This window comes from Oryx dammah, unplaced genomic scaffold (genome assembly GCF_014754425.2).
Source record: "Oryx dammah isolate SB20612 unplaced genomic scaffold, SCBI_Odam_1.1 HiC_scaffold_5, whole genome shotgun sequence".
NCBI lineage: Eukaryota > Metazoa > Chordata > Mammalia > Artiodactyla > Bovidae > Oryx > Oryx dammah.
The window spans coordinates 16,937,656-16,955,117 of NW_024070189.1; the positions used below are offsets into that span (position 1 = coordinate 16,937,656).

Consider the following 17,462-nt stretch of genomic DNA (forward strand, 5'->3'; position numbering starts at 1 on the left):
GAATTTTCTGTATATGGCAATAACTGTGACGCCCCCACTGCAAAAATAAAGCACTATTACACATAATCAAACCTTAAGCTGCGATGACAGATGTTAAAAGGACTATAAGCTATTGAAGGGGAAAAAGAGTCACAGTTATCTGGAAGCAATGAAACAAGGATGTTTGGAGAAATAACCTGTTCTCTGGAGGACGGTGTAATTTTAGGGTATGAGAGATAATGGGTGCGGTAATTGAGAAGATATAGCAAAGGGCCGGTTTCTAATTAAGTTGACAGCATTCATAAAATTTGACTCAGGGAAAATACCAGTGATGTGAGTTGGGCCACCATTTAGTGCCTGGAACTCTGCAGTGAGATTGCTGCTGGAAGACGCCTTGTAAACAAGGGCTGGAAACATGGCACAGCTTTTTTGAGGCAAGACTTTTTTCATTACTGATCAAGATAAATGCCACACCAATGATGTGTTCATCCACAAAACGGTAATGAAATAGAAAAACAGCATCCAGGGTGTAAGCCATGGGAGTAAGTCAGTGCATTAATTCTGCTTTGCAAGAAAGATGTCTAAATTTGAAAAAAAAAAAATCCATAGGTATTAAAGGGTATTTATACTGCCTTCCTGTTATGACATGCATTGGACTAAAATATAAATCAAAGGAAATGGACTGATAAGGTTGGTAATTGGATGCAGTGAGAAGAAAGCTGAGTAAATGAGCAAAGGGTATATTTTTAAAAATTTATTTAAAAGGATTATAATTTTCACATGTTGTTTCCCCTCTTAAGGCAGGGTGAGGTTGATTTTTTTTTAAGCAACACTCACATCTGAAATAGTATCACATATATTTTTAGCTAGCACTCAAACAAATTCCATATTCTATACAAATGGGGAAAATGCAATTCATAATTGACAAGGTATGAATTTTTTATACTTTAAGTCATGAGGCTGCCATATCAACAAACGTAATTCCTTAGCAAATATGTCTTATGTTTATATTTATGAAATGTACACAATTGACACGGAACCCAAAAGAGAATAAATAAGTATTTTAAATATATATATATATTCACTTTGATTTGCAAACTCCATTCTGGGAAACATTTATTAGATTAAAAACAAGGAACAAATGCAACAAAATGTGCTTAGAGTTTCAATTTCTTCTGGATTTAGTATTACTTTTATGTATTTTACCAAAGCTTGAACTCACACTGAAGTGTTGGCCTTGTTTTGATTTTTCTTTTTAATGTATACACTGCTGCTGCTGCTGCTAAGTCACTTCAGTCGTGTCCAACTCTGTGTGACCCCATAGCCGGCAGCCCACCAGGCTCCCCCGTCCCTGGGATTCTCCAGGCAAGAACACTGGAGTGGATTGCCGTTTCCTTCCCCAGTGCATGAAAGTGGAAAGTGAAAGTGAAGCCGCTCAGTCGTGTCCGACTCTTAGTGACCCCATGGACCGCAGCATGCCAGTCTTCCCTGTCCTTCACCGCCTCCCAGAGTTTGCTCAAACTCCTGTCCATTGAGTCAGCAATGCCATCCAGTCATCGTGTCCTCTGTCGTCCCCTTCTCCTCCTGCCTTCCATCTTTCCCAGCATCAGGATCTTTTCCAATGAGTTGGCTCTTTGCATTAGATGGCCAAAGTATTGGAGCTTCAGCATCAAACTTCCAATGAATATTCAGGACTGATTTCCTTTAGGATTGACTAGTTTGATTTCCTTGCAGTCTAAGGGATTCTCAGGAGTCTACTCCAGGACTACAATTCAAAGCCATCAGTTCTTCAGCTCTCAGCCTTTTTTATTGTTCAGCTCTCACATCCATACATGACTACTGGAAGAACCACAGCTTTGACTAGATGGACCTGGGGGTCTGGCAATGGGAGGAAGAGCCTCCAGAGAATCTGGCTTTGAAGGCCAGCAAAGTTTTGATCACACGAATTCCACAGTGCTGGAAGAATTAGAAACTCTACTCTTGGAAGGCATACACAAGGTCTCATACACCAGGACCCAGGAAAAAAGCAGTGACTTCATAAGACTGGGCCAGACCTAGTATAGGAGGGTATCCTGTGATGGTCAGGGGTGGGGTGGCTAGCTGGCCGTGGCTCACTGTAGAGACGAATACACTGGTGGAAGTAGTTCTGGGGAGTACTCACTGGTGTGGGCGCAACTGTAGGCTGCCCTTTTTCCCACCAAGGAAGTGGAATTAAGCAATCTACCTGGGAAAGAATTCAGAGTAATGATACTAAAGATGATACAAGATCTCAAAAAAAATGGAAGTAACGATCAACAAGATACCAGAAATGTTTAACGAAGACCTAGGAAAAGTGAAGAACAATACAATACAGAGATAAACAACACAATAGCTAAGATGAAAAATACATTAAAAGGAATCAATAGCAGAATAACTAAGGTAGAAAAATGAATAACTGAGCTGGAAGACAGAATGGTAGAAATCACTGCCACAGAACAGAATAAAGAAACAGAATGAAAAGAAATGAGGACCTTAAGAGACCTCAGACCAATTAGACTATAACAAAGGATGCAAGAATGTACAGTGAGAAAAAGACAATTTCTTCAAGAAGTGGTGTTGGGAAAACTGGAAAGCTACATGTAAAAGAACAAAATTAGAACATTCTCTAACACCGTACATAAAAATAAATTAAAACTGGATTAAAGAGCTAAATGTGAGACTGGTACTAAAAAAAACTCTTAGAGGAAAACACATGTAGAACACTCTGACATAAATTGCAGCTATATCTTTTTAGATCCTCTTCCTAGAGTAATAAAAATTAAAAAAACATATAAACAAGTAGGACCTAATCAAACTTAAAAGTTTTTGAATGGCAAAGGAAACCAGAAACAAAAAGACCACCCACAGAATGGAAGAAAATATTTGCAAATGAAGTGACCAACAAGGGATTAATGTCCAAATATACAAACAGCTCACACAGCTCGATTAAAAAAAAAACAACCCAGCAATCACAACCTAGTCCAGAAATGGGCCAAAGATCCAAATAGACATGTCTTCAAGGAAGACATATACATTGCCAAGAGACACATGAAAAGATGCTCAATCAAAACTACAGTGAGCTGCAATGTCACACTGGTCGAAAGGCCATCATCAAAAAGTCTACAAACAGTAAATGATCAGCGGGTCCGGAGAAAAGGAAATCCTCCCACACTGTTGCTGGGAATGTAAATTGGTACAGCCACTACGGAGACTGTATGGAGGTTCCTTAAAAAACGAGAAACAGAACTACCATATGATCCAGCAATCCCGTGCCTGAGCATATATCTGGAGAAAACGATAATCTGAAAAGATACATGCACTCCAATGTTAACTGAAGCACTATTGATAAGAGTCAAAACAGAGAAGCAACCTAAACGTCCATCCACAGAGGGAATGGAAAAGAAGATGTGGTACATATGTACAATGGGATATTACCCAATCCTAAAAAAGAATGAAATAATGCCATTTTCAGTGACATGGATAGACCTAGAGATTATCATAGTAAGTGAAGTAAATCAGACAGAGAGAGACAAATATCATATGCTATCACTTGTATTCTGAACCTAAAACAAAAATGATACAAATTAACTTATTTACAAACAGACTCACAGACTTAAGAGTATGAACTTACAGTTACCAGGGAGGATGGCTATTGGGAGGTAGAGGGATAGATTAGGAGTTTGGGACTGACATGTATACACTGCTATGCTTACAACAGCCAACCAACAAGGACCTACTATACAGCACAGGGAACTCTGCTCAATACTCTATAATAATCTAAACATGAAAATAATTAGAAAAAGAAGATACATGTATATGTATAACTGAATGACCTTGCGGTACACCTGAAACTAACAGAACATCATTAATCAACTATCCTCCAATATAAAATAAAGATTTTTTTAAGTTAAAGTTGATACAAATTCTAAATGAATATATGCAACTTCTTTAGAACAATGCTTAGCACACTGAAATTTTTAAATAAGCATTGACTCTCATAATTATAAGCTCCAATCCCCCACAGTGCTGATACATAGTAGGCATTCAGTATACACTTTCATTCATTCAGTAATGATAGAACATTGGAAACTATGTGAATATGAATATATGGGCAGTGACTCAATGAAGCGTGATGCTCAGTCATGTCCGACTCTTTGCGACCCCATGGACTGTATAGTCCATGGAATTCTCCAGGCCAGAATACTGGAGCAGGTAGCCTTCCCCTTCTCCAGGGGATCTTCCAAACCCAGGGATCAAACCCAGGTCTCCTGCATTGCAGGCAGATTCTTTACCAGCTGAGCCACAAGGGAAACCCGATTAACTATGTAGAGTCTCATTTTCCTCCTAGATTCCACAGTGGTTCTGAACATGAAAATGAAAGTTGCTCAGTCGTATCCAACTCTTTGCAACCCCATGGACTATACAGTCCATGGAGTTCTCCAGGCCAGAATACTGGAGTGGGTAGCCATCCCCTTCTCCCGGGGGATCTTCCCAACCCAGGGATGGAACCCAGGTCTCCTACATCGCAGGTGGATTCTTTACCAGCTGAGCCACCAGGGAAGCCCAAACGGTTTTACACTTTCGAAATTCTTAGTCAATTTTAAACAAAATATGAGCCAGATCTATATTTCAAATCCTTTTCTAAACATGATGGTGCTATTAATTTGAATGAGAGATTGCAAACAGCCTTTTCCGCTGATAGATCTCACATTTATAAATAATGCTTTCATTAAGACTGTTATCTTCAGAAGTGATTAGTGCAGTAGTTAGTTACCCTTGTGCCAATCTGTGTTGCCAAAAAAACCTGTGATGCCTGTGTTGGCATCAGCTTTACATGTCTAGGAAAGATGCATTCAATTTTTAGACGTTTTGGAGTTGTGAATATGTAGTCATTTTCTCGATGAAAATAAGACTTTTTAAACAATCATTTCTGGAGAAAGAATACCATTGCTTGACACAAATTATGTAACTTTTAACATAACAATTTTGTTATGTGAAATGGAATAGACAACAAGTGTCTATAGAGCACAGTCCATGAACATTTCAAGGTACATCAAATTGAACTAGGGAAAAAAACTTTTTTATTCACTATACATTACTTTTAAAAAATAAGCAATATGGTTCTCACGATATATAGTAGTCTTGACACTTCTAGCAGAGGGCATTTCTTCTATATTAGCACTGAATGCTGGCCAAAGAGCATGAGCTTGGACTTCTATTTAAACTCTAAGAATTTTTAAAAATCCACTGGTAGAAGGAGTCTCTATGAAGAGAAGGGTGATTTACTGGTAACAGAAAAGTTCAGCCTCCATTACTACTGATGGCTATGCTTCTGTTTATGTTTTCCCTAAGCCATTACTATTTAAAATGTTACTGTTAGCATTCTTAGTTGTCCCATTGGTTGGTATATAACTCTCCTACTTAAATATATAGAACAAATCATATTAATTAAAATGAACTGTTGGGCAGTTACGTTATGTCACAGAGTGTCTCTGTAGACTATAAATTCAAATTAAGAGCTTTGTTGCCTGTTCCTGAGCATAGAAAGATTCCTTTTACTGCATCCGTAGTAGCAAAAGAAATCAACTACCTTACAAAAGAACATCCATTTGAATTCTTGCAGAAATAGCTAGATAAGATGCATAGTGAGTTATCATAAACATATAATAAATTCTTGGCTAAAGTAAGTACCCAACCTGCTAATTTATGATGGCAAGAGTTGATATTTCATAGTATTGAGTATGGATATTCAGATATATAACTGCATTTATACATATATATTAAATATGTTTTTCTATATATTCATTAATTCTATTTATATATATTTCTATACATTAAATATATATAGCATTAGGTTCCAGGAATTCTAAGTAGTATGTTAACAAACTGTGATATATTTTCATAAAATAATTACACATTATTGTCTGGATATTTAAGTGTTAAACTGAGGCAAAATAATTTGATGGGAGCTGGAATAACTTACTTTAAGAAATGCTTTTGTTTTTTAACTTCCAAAAACAAAGATGTGATTTCCACTTATATAAACACTGAATGTCCTTTACACATCACAAAAATCTCTATATTAAAAATAAAGTCTCTAAGTTTGAAAAGAAAGCAATACAAATAAATGGTGCCCTTAAGCATTTTTGAGATTTTTTGAATGTCAAAACCTTAATGTTTCCCTTTTTCCTATTGAATTCTCCCCAAACAAGCAAACCATAATTAGCTTTAGAGGAAATAACTAACTTAAGTTAGAAATAAGTTTGCAAAGCTCTCTCTGCTCTCTTATCAAAGTGAGATTTTTGCCATTCTCTCATTCCCATAATGCTTCTACTGAAAATGGTATAAAGCCTCATAGCTCCCATGTATGATTCCCATTATCTAACTACTTTGGAGATACAATACAAAGTTCAGAAAAAAAAAAAAATTTTAGACTATTCTATTTTGGAGAACACAAAGCTAATCAATAAATCAATTGTCTAGGTTACATGAAAAGAATAATAATACATTTCCACTAAATGTATGCTAAAGAAGATGGACTGAAAACTCGATACATTTCTTAAAACCTGCATTTTATTTTATTGTTTATTTATTTATTTTACTTTACAATGTTGTATTGGTTTTGCCATACCCCAACATGAATCCGCCACGGCTATACACATGTTCCCCATCCTGAACCCCCCTCCCACCTCCCTCCCCACCAGTACAGTATACTAACACATATATATGGAATTTAGAAAGATGGTAACAATAACACTGTATGCAAGACAGCAAAAGAGACACAGATGTATAGAACAGTCTTTTGGACTCTGTGGGAGAGGGAGAGGGTGGGATGATTTGGGAGAATGGCACTGAAACATGTATAATATGATGTAGGAAACGAATCGCCAGTCCAGGTTCGATGCAGGATACAGGATGCTTGGGGCTGGTGCACTGGGATGACCTGGATTTTAAAACATTAGGCAAAAGTAATTACCGATTTGTATCATCTGGAGAACATACCAAGAAGTGGGTAGGTCTCATCTGTTAATATTAAGTCTAGTATTATACAGACCTGTCTCCAAAGTAAGAAGCTAGCTCTCTAACACTACAGTTTATGTGCATAAAAAGAGCTACTAAAAAATGGTGCCATTTACGTTCACAGTGATTATATTCAACACTGGCTTTCTGGTTTATAACAGATTTTCCATAACTTTTTCTCAAATTTTGGATAGTATTTTACCTGACCCCTCCCTAAAGTTTGTCCTCTGGGATTAAGTACTATTCAGAATCATGTTTCTCCAGAAATGTCTTTAAAAAAGAACTTCAAAATCTATAGCTCTCAATTTTACCATAGCATTTGATAAATGACCTTACTACTTTTTTGTTTGTTTGTTTGTTTTTTATTTTTTAATATAAATTTATTTATTTTAATTGGAGGTTAATTACTTTACAATATTGTATTGGCTTTGCCATACATCAACATGAATCTGCCACAGGTATACACGTGTTCCCCATCCTGAAGCCCCCTCCCACCTCCCTCCCCGTACCATCCCCCTGGGTCGTCCCAGTGCACCAGCCCCAAGCATCCAATATCATGCATCTTAATACTTAAAAAAAAAATAGGAGGCAGTCTGTCATTAATGCTGCTACATTTCCAGTGAAAGAAAAAGGACATAAATTAATCCCCAAGACTACCTCAGATTATTTCATGAATCAAGGAAGAAATGCCTGAATTATGCCTTTCCCACAAACAATTGCTGAAGATTATTCAGTCAAACCCATATGATGAACTCTTGGTGTGAATAAGCTCTCTGAAGAGAAGACCATATCCAGTTCTACTCACCTCTATATAACATAGCCCAGTATTTTGGGGTTAGTAGGCACTCAATAAATGTTTGCTGGATGAGTGGACAAATTAATTATACACAGTAAAATTGTTCTAAAATGTGGCTCATTGTGATAGATATTGAATAAACTGTAAACCATGACAAATCTCTTAATAGTTTAAGCTATCAGTTCAGTTCAGTCGCCCAGTCTTGTCTGACTCTTTGCGACCCCATGGACTGCAGCACACCAAGCTTCCCTGTCTGTCACCAACTCCCAGAGTTTATTCAAACTCATGTCCATTCAGTTGGTGATGCCATTCAATCATCTCATCCTCTGTCATCCCCTTCTCCTCCTGCCCTCAATCCTTCCCAGCATCAGGGTCTTTTCAAATGAGTCAGTTCTTCGCATCAGGTGGCCAAAGTATTGGAGTTTCAGCTTCAGCATCAGTCTTTCCAATGAATATAAGCTATACGTGTACTAAAAGTCCAACATAGCAGGTAACTTAAAAGGTCCTCTAATTTCAGTCTTCTAACAGTTTTGTGTTTTACATTAGTCAAACACACTAGGCTGGCACCAGGTAAACATGATTTACTCTGTCTTGTTTCCCTTGTACTAACATCTCATTCTTAAAAAGAATGTAGAGATGATTAGTAAATGAACGAATTTGCAAGAAGTTTTCTTTTGGTATGATCACTGAATTTAAGAATCCACTAGTGATGTAGAAACTAAGGATGAGGGGACAAATTTTAAGGCTCTTAGAGTCCTCATTTTTGTGATTCATACAAATAATTTAACAATACATATTGGAGATACCAACTACCATCACTTGTGACACTAGTGGTTAAAGATTATTTACCTAAGAATACATAGCAACACCTAAGCTTCTAGCACATAGGAATCAAGAGATATTTTGTGAGCACACGGGAAATACATGGGGAAACAGTGGAAACAGTGTCAGACTTTATTTTGGGGGGCTCCAGAATCACTGCAGATGGTGACTGCAGCCATGAAATTAAAAGACGCTTACTCCTTGGAAGAAACGTTATGACCAACCTAGGTAGCATATTGAAAAGCAGAGACATTACTTTGCCAACAAAGGTCCATCTAGTCAAGGCTCTGGTTTTTCCAGTGGTCATGTATGGATGTGAGAGTTGGACTGTGAAGAAGGCTGAGTGCTGAAGAATTGATGCTTTTGAACTGTGGTGTTGGAGAAGACTCTTGAGAGTCCCTTGGACTGCAAGGAGATCCAACCAGTCCATTCTGAAGCAGATCAGCCCTGGGATTTCTTTGGAAGGAATGATGCTAAAGCTGAAACTCCAGTACTTTGGCCACCTCATGCGAAGAGGTGCCTCACTGGAAAAGACTCTGATGCTGGGAGGGATTGGGAGCAGGAGGAGAAGGGGACGACAGAGGATGAGATGGCTGGATGGCATCACTGACTCTATGGACCTGAGTCTGAGTGAACTCTGGGAGTTGGTGATGGACAGGGAGGCCTGGCGTGCTGCGATTCATGGGGTTGCAAAGAGTCGGACACGACTGAGTGACTGAACTGAACTGAACTGAACTGAACTGAACTGAAAGTGTACAGAGCACTGTGCTGTTTGCTATCTGAAATACCCTCTTTGAATAAAAATTTAGAGTAAAAATAATTAAAAGTCTTCCTCAAGGAACTGCCAATATAGATGAAACCATAGCACATGTGGGAAAAAATGCAATCATCAAATAACTGCTTAAGAACATAACAGAGAAGAAGTAACAAAGCAATATATCATTAATTTACCAAAATAGTGGTGACCTTAGGTACAATGGGACTCAAACGAAGACAGGCCAATCACATCAGGGTTAGGTAGTTGGGAAAAGAGTTTATGAAAGAAGTGGGATATGGATTAAGTGTGAAGAATGTGCAGGATTGGGATATATGAAAAGGCATTTCAAGTGAATGGTGCAGCGAAGTAAATAACGTAAACGTGGGAAAACGCTGGTCCGAAGGTAATAAGGAAAATCATCTCCTAGAGGAGAGATGACGGCAGCTATTTCTTACTTAGTGGATTCTTGGTTTATTTTTAAAAGATAGAATTCAGGAAGGGCCAGATGGAAGAGACACCTAGGGTAAAGCATGGGGAAAGAAAGTAGAGACCTCATGACCTGTTTCCCAGCAGGCTGCTCTCCGTAGATCCCCATGTGTTTACCAGCTTGGAAACGCTGAACCTCTCCTTGTGGGTTTTTATGAAGGCTTCATTACACAGGCATAATTGGCTAAATCATTGATCGCCTGTGATGGGATTTCACCTCCAGCTCCTCCTCTCTTCCCAAATTCCAGCTCTCTAATTGTGTGGTTCATTCCACTGATCACCAGTCTCCAACCCTATGTGTTTCTGTTAACCTAACAAAAGACACCTTTATAGCTCTCCTCACAGTAAATTCCAAGGGTTTTAGGAGCTCTGTGCCAGAAACTGTAAGAAGACTAAAAATATATATCTTATTATAAATCATACTATCACAGCACCTGAACTGTGGACTGATTGCAGAGGGATGAATGTGAGAATGATTGCAGAGTAAGTTGTCCCTTAACTGGCAACCGACAGAGCAGACAAGATTGGAAGCAGAGGTGTAAATTACTTTGTGAACTTCAGACCCTGGGTTATTGAGTGTGGGGGCTAAAGGTCAATTTGGATAAGTTATATATATGTGTGTGTGTGTATATATATATATATATATATGAAAAAATACATGAATGATTAATATAATTGGAATGGGAATGAAAATAACCATCAAGAAGTTGAATTTAGAGAGTTTAGGACAAAAATAAATTTTAAAGACACTGAATGACTGTTTGGGAGACACATGAATTACAGATGTGGAGACAGCAGCTGAATATGTGGGAGTAGCTGTGGGGTGTTCTGAGAGGGAAGAGAAAATAGTCTAGGACTGAATCCTGAAGTAAACCCACATTTCCAGGACAGCAGGAAAGGAGAGAGCAGAGAGCTAATTTTCCCCTCTGGTTTGCACCGCCCTCTGAAGCTAGTCTGCACCATGCTGTACAGAGGAGAAGGACTAAAAGGGGTGTTTGAGGAGAATAAAGTCCAACATGACTTCACTTTTCATCCCTCAGATACCAGCTGGTAGGACAATTTGAAATCATTCATTTGGCCAGATGGTTAATGTTGTTTAACAGTACAATTAGCCAATAAATAATTGTAAAGTACTTTGTAAATATAAAGTACTACATAATGTTTAATAATAACATTAAATCAGGCGGCTTATTTCACTTATTTTTATATCCAAGTGTTTTATTGGTGTTTCAGGAGAAATGCCAACAATATGATCGAATGCCATTGTTATAGACTGTACTTGAAAAATACAACGAAGGGATTATAGGGAAATAAAAGCAGCCTTGGCCATGCTAGGCTGAACAGAGTGAACGGGCAAGAAACGTCTCCTTCACCAAAGACAAGAGGCGATGACAACATGATCACAGAAATGTATAACTGAACACTGAGTAAAAAACCACTGTGATATGTAACAACTTCATCCTACCCACATATTTATTAAAAAGGGAATTTATCAGATAGAATGATGTGAAGGCACGGGGCCAGAGAAGGAACATCAACACAGGAGCTCTGGGGAAGCCACTGCATACAAGGAGTCTCATAAAACAATGAAATAATACCAACATGTTTTGATTCATAACTCACCTACTACTTACAATAATGCCTTAAGATGCATACCATTCAGTTCAGTTCAGTCGCTCAGTCGTGTCTGACTCTTTGTGACCCCATGAATCGCAGCACGCCAGGCCTCCCTGTCCATCACCAACTCCCGGAGTTCACTCAGACTCACATCCATCGAGTCCGTGATGCCATCCAGCCATCTCATCCTCTGTCGTCCCCTTCTCCTCCTGCCCCCAATCCCTCCCAGCATCAGAGTCTTTTCCAAGGAGTCAACTCTTCGCATGAGGTGGCCAAAGTACTGGAGTTTCAGCTTCAGCATCATTCCTTCCAAAGAAATCCCAGGGCTGATCTCCTTCAGAATGGATTGGTTGGATCTCCCTGCAGTCCAAGGGACTCTCAAGAGTCTTCTCCAACACCACAGTTCAAAAGCATCAATTCTTTGGTGCTCAGCTTTCTTCATAGTCCAACTCTCACATCCATACATGACCACAGGAAAAACTATAGCCTTGACTAAACGGACCTTTTTTGGCAAAGTACTGTCTCTGCTTTTGAATATGCTGTCTAGGGTGGTCATAACTTTTCTTCCAAGGAGTGAGCGTCTTTTAATTTCATGGCTGCATTAATATCCCCTATTTTGCAAAATGAGGCAACAGAGATGTTAAGAAACTCACCCAATATCACACAGCCAGTAACAGGCAGGATGTGGATTCAAACCTAGACAGTATAGCTATTCTGGGAAAAATCTGGGAAATAAAACCTAGTGGGTCAGATGCGGCACTAGCCCCTTCCTGCTTTTTCCTGCCTCAAAACAAGGACATGATGCTGGAGCTACAGCAGCCATGTTGGAGCCATGAGGTGAAGGGCAAGAAAACACAGAGGCATCAGCCGTGCTGCTGTCAAGCTACTTAACCTATGCCAGTAGTCACCTGCCTCTGGATTTCTCACTATACAAGAAAATAAACACCTGTTTGTGTAAACCACCAGTCAGGGTTTTTGCTCTTTGCAACTTTAACCCATACGGCAAATAATAATGATACTACTAACAGTGAACGTTTATTGAGTGTTTGCTCTGAACTGTTTACTATTTTGTATGTTTTTTGTGTACTTAGTCATTTCATTCTGACAGCAACGCTATGAAGCAGGCACTGTGATTATTCCCATTTTACTGCTCAGGAAACTGAAGCACACTTTATCTGGCTTGCCCGTGGTCACACAGCTTATAAGAGATTCAAATCCAGCACCTGACTTCAAAACCTCTATTCTTCAACAAATAGTACTCTAAGCAGTGAAGCATTATAAACAGTGTTTCAGTTACAATCACAAATTAAGTAGGGATCCTTCAACATTGTTTTGGAGACTCTAGAGCACATGTTTCTCAACAAGCATGCTATTGACATTTCAGGAAGACAACTCTTTACGGTTTAGGTTTGTTGTATATTAAAGATGTCTACAGTCTCTGTTCCCTGGTTCCCAGAGTCACTCCCTGGACAGTGTCAACCAAAAGTCTCTCCACATTTCCCCATAGGGAGATAGTATCACCCCAGTTAGAACCACCATTCTAGAACTTTTTTTGGCAACATTCTCTGTAAAAGTCCAAATAGTAGATCATTTAAGCTTAGTAGAACGTTGGTCTCAGTCAGTCTCACTCACAATCACTAAACTCCAACATTGTGGAATGAGATAAGTCATAGACACACACACACACAAATGAGCACAGCTGTGCTCCTCTCAAACTATTCTGTCCACCTTTTACAGATGAGAACCCTGGGGCACAGAAGCAGGCACGAAACTCGCCCGAGGGGATTCAACTATAGTACATATAGTTGTACTATGTACATATAGTACATATGTGTACATATATAGCACATATACATGCATATGAATGATATGGATTCAACCCAAAGGCAGAGTGATTCCAGAGCATGTGCTTTTAATCAGGATACTTCTGAGGTCACAGAATTTAGATCTTTTTTTTTACTAGCACAAGGCATAGTAAATGCTTCAGAAAACTTCTCCCACTCCAGATTCTGGCCCTCCTCCTCTGTCTGTTGGTTGCTCTTTCTTGTAGTAAGCACCATGCCCACCCAGACTTGCTTCTGGACAATCAGGACTCCGCTTCCAAGGACATACTTTATGCTTAACCACTCCTCAGCTTGGCACTCCTGGTTGTCTCTGACACACAGCTATCCACAAAGGACCCCAAATAAAAGATTCTATCAAACTGATCATTGGAACAGTTACTCCCTGATCTGTGACTGTTTTTATTTTACACCTCTCAAGGTCTTATTTAAGAGATCCCAAGTCTGCCATGGCTCATCAAGATGAGCAGAATTAGAAAGCTCTTGGCCCACGGTCTGGTACATGTAAGAGCCTTTGTATTAACTACCAGTCACATAATATACAGAGGAGCATCCAGATAGCTCTGGTCTAGATTTCAATATTTGTGTAAATCCAGTTAGACCCACCAAAACTGAGAACCCACAAGTCAATTCGAGTAGTACTAGTGAGCAAGGTTGTGACTGTTAGTTCTGTTCAGAGTATTTCAGCCCAGGTTTTAGGTTCCCTGTTGTGTTTGGATGAAAAAGCACCCCCTAATCAAATAGAGTCAATTTCTCACCTCTACTCAACTAACCAAGGAGCCTTATGGATGAGGCACATTCCAGAAGATGGTTAAGATTATGGTACAGATCAGTGAGGTCTCATGGGATTTCGCTGCTCATAAGTGTCTAAGATTGCAGTTCTTTTTCCAAGGTACGCAGGTGGGGAATTTACCAAAAGTGAAGGAGAGCAGTCTGCCAGTAGTGGGAAAAATGGAAACATGATCACATAATGCTTTTTAAAGAGAACTAAACTACACTGGTTCCAACTTGGTGTTTTATTTTTCCTGTACAGACAGGCTTTCATTACAAATTGTAAATATAGTAAAGGACACTAGGGGACAAACTATGCTGTGTGCTCAGTCGTGTCCCACTGTGCGACCCATGGACCGTAGCCCACCAGGCTCCTCTGTCCCTGGGATTTCCCAGGCAAGAGTACTGGAGTGGATTGCCATTCCCTTCTCAAGACCTTCCCAATCCAGAAATCCTACCCACATCTCCTGAGCCTCCTGCACTGTCAGACAGATTCTTTACCCCTGAGACACCAGGGGAACAAATTTCCCAGTTAATTATGTTTACTAAATTGATAGATTATTTTTTCTTCCAATAGTTTTTTTGACAGAACTGACTTATTTTTGCCCTGCATTAACAAAGCCTAAAACTAAGAATTATATATAAATTCTTAAGAACATATAAATGTGAAATATAATAATGCTCATGAAAATAAACATAGATTTCGAGGCCTTATTATTTTTATTCGATATAAATAAAATTATTAGGGGAAAATATAGTTCTAATAGTATTTTCCTCCTATCTTGGTCATATTAATAATTTCTTATTTTCTTATGAGTCAGTTTTTTTCTTCAAAGCAAATATAAGAAGGTTGTGGTAGGTAAATAACTCTGCCTAATATCGTTAATTGCTAACAGCTCAATTATGCTGTGATGTCATATAATTGATATGACAATTGTCAATTGATAATTGATAGATATGTGATACTTATAATTGTCAATAAGCTTCAAAAATCCTTATCTTGGAGTCTATTATGTATACAATTCATTTAAATTACATTAGTTATACAAATTTTTTAATAAAGCAGAGAGATTATACTTTCAGATTTCACAACTTGAGATAATGATCAAAATATTTATGTTCACATTACATATTTTGTTCTGTTGACATTCATGATTCACTTAGTACAATATTAGCACGTTACATGGGGGGAGAAAAGACAAATCTAATTTTTTATGTTTGGATTTTTTGAATATCTATACTATATATCCGGAGAGGGCAATGGCACCCCACTCCAGTACTCTTGCCTGGAAAATCCCATGGTCAGAGGAGCCTGGTAGGCTGCGGTCCATGAGGTCGCTAAGAGTAGGACACGACTGAGCGACTTCACTTTCACTTTTCAATTTCGTGCATTGGAGAAGGAAATGGCAACCCACTCCAGTGTTCTTGCCTGGAGAATCTCAGGGACAGAGGAGCCTGGTGGGAGGCCGTCTATGGGGTCGCACAGAGTTGGACACAACTGAAGCGACTTAGCAGCAGCAGCAGCATACCATATATCTATATGTGAATTTTAGAAAGTTCTTTTTTAAAATGTCTAGCCCAATTCCAGTAACATTATTCAGGGAATAAAGTATTCAAACTATTTTTAATCTTAATTAATGACACTTGTAGAATGGTTTTTAAAACATGGTAAATGTTGCATTTACAAGCCCAGACTCCAGAACGTGAATCCCTGATTTCAATCCAAAGATAGTTGGTCAAGTGACATTAATATTCTGTGCCTGTTTTCTCTTCTATAGAATGGGGATAGCAACATTTTGTCGTAAGGATTTAAAGATTGATATGGTAGTGCTATGTCAGTAATTTCTGTTAATATTTTCCTGCTTGGAAGGAGTTCAACTCAATGTGCAAATTAATGATGCCCAAGTTCATGTATATAAAATGGGTAATGACAGTTTTTAATCTTCAAAATTGCATGAAAGCTGTATATGGTATACTTATACCTTAGAGGATACTCAAAGTATAATTTAGCACCCTATATGCTAAATTTTAAATTTCAAAGTAGTGAGCTCAGGAGTACTGCCCCTTGTCGTATGACTTGTGGTGGTGAAAAATCTCTTATCTTTCAGGCTGCTATTAAAACCTATATGATCCATGACCTCACTCTGACCATATGGGAACAGATGGAGAAACTAAGATGGTATGGGGTCCAGGCAAGGTTGGGGCTAGGAGATGAGGAGGGTTCCAGACAGAGGATAAAGAAGCAAAGTACAGGAAACCCAAGTACATATATATATCACATCCTAGGACTAGCCAGGCATAGTGAGCCTAACACTCCAACAAGGAAACCTGTGTGCAAGCAGGTTTCTATGGAAAATGCAATGCCTCTGCTTTCTTTTCACTGCTCAAACAAGATCAGAACAATCTCACCCTGAGTTTTTATCCTTTCCTCTTGTATGACAGGCTGTTTATTATCCAAGAATTCCGACGAGAATAAAATAGAGGGCTTCTGGAAGACATTCAGTGAACAGCTTCTTGTCTGTTAGAATCCTATCCGTTTAAAACCCTTCTAGCAGAGGGTCTTTTAGGATGTATCAGCATTGGTTTTAGAATCCTTCTGTGACAGCACATCATGGTTGATGTGCTGGTAGAAACAGGAGTGAGGAAAAGAGAAAGGAAATATACGCAGATGAGTCCTTGTTGTATGCGGGGTTAAGTACAATGTGGCCAATCCTGAACAGTGGCACATATAAGAGAAATGATTAGCTGCACTTGGGTTACTGTGATATGTACTTTGCAGGATTATATACATATATAGTGCCATATTCTAACATTTTGCTCTGTATCTCACAATCACCCAGAATTAGAGAGTCTTAGTCTTTTTTTTTTTTTTAAGCAAATGCTCTATGGAAACTTGCTAACAATTTGGTGCTTTCTTGGGTGATTTAAATTGATTCTTTCAAATCTGATCTTATTTCTAGGAAAAGATGGACCTGCCTTTAAGGTATATCCAATGCAGTGTGGTCTTCTTCTTGTGGCTAAAGCCTTCCTGGTGAACTTCTCTGCAACTTAAGGCCACTGATATGTTGATCAGTGAGGGAAAAAATACTGTGAAAAATATTCTCTTATTAATTGCAAATCTAATTCTAGATTGTATTTATATGCACACATATCCTGGGAAGCCATACAGTTTTTAAATCTAGAAATATAGAAAACTCACTTAGAACTATACTTAGAAACTCCCCTGGAGTGGCGCTGGTTGGACTCTACTTCACTCCTCTGCCGAAGCAGTGCTCATGAACTGTAAGAGACAGTGAGTAAGAGAATAAAGAAAGAGAAGCACTCAATAAAGCAGTGACTGCACATGCTGAAGCCC

General features: G+C 38.7%; 1 protein-coding gene across 5 annotated transcripts in view; it reads left to right on the top strand.

The window, feature by feature from the left end:
• KIAA0825 (KIAA0825 ortholog) overlaps nt 1–17,462 on the top strand; it is a 434,350-nt gene that overhangs the window by 409,922 nt on the left and 6,966 nt on the right. The window lies entirely within an intron of this gene.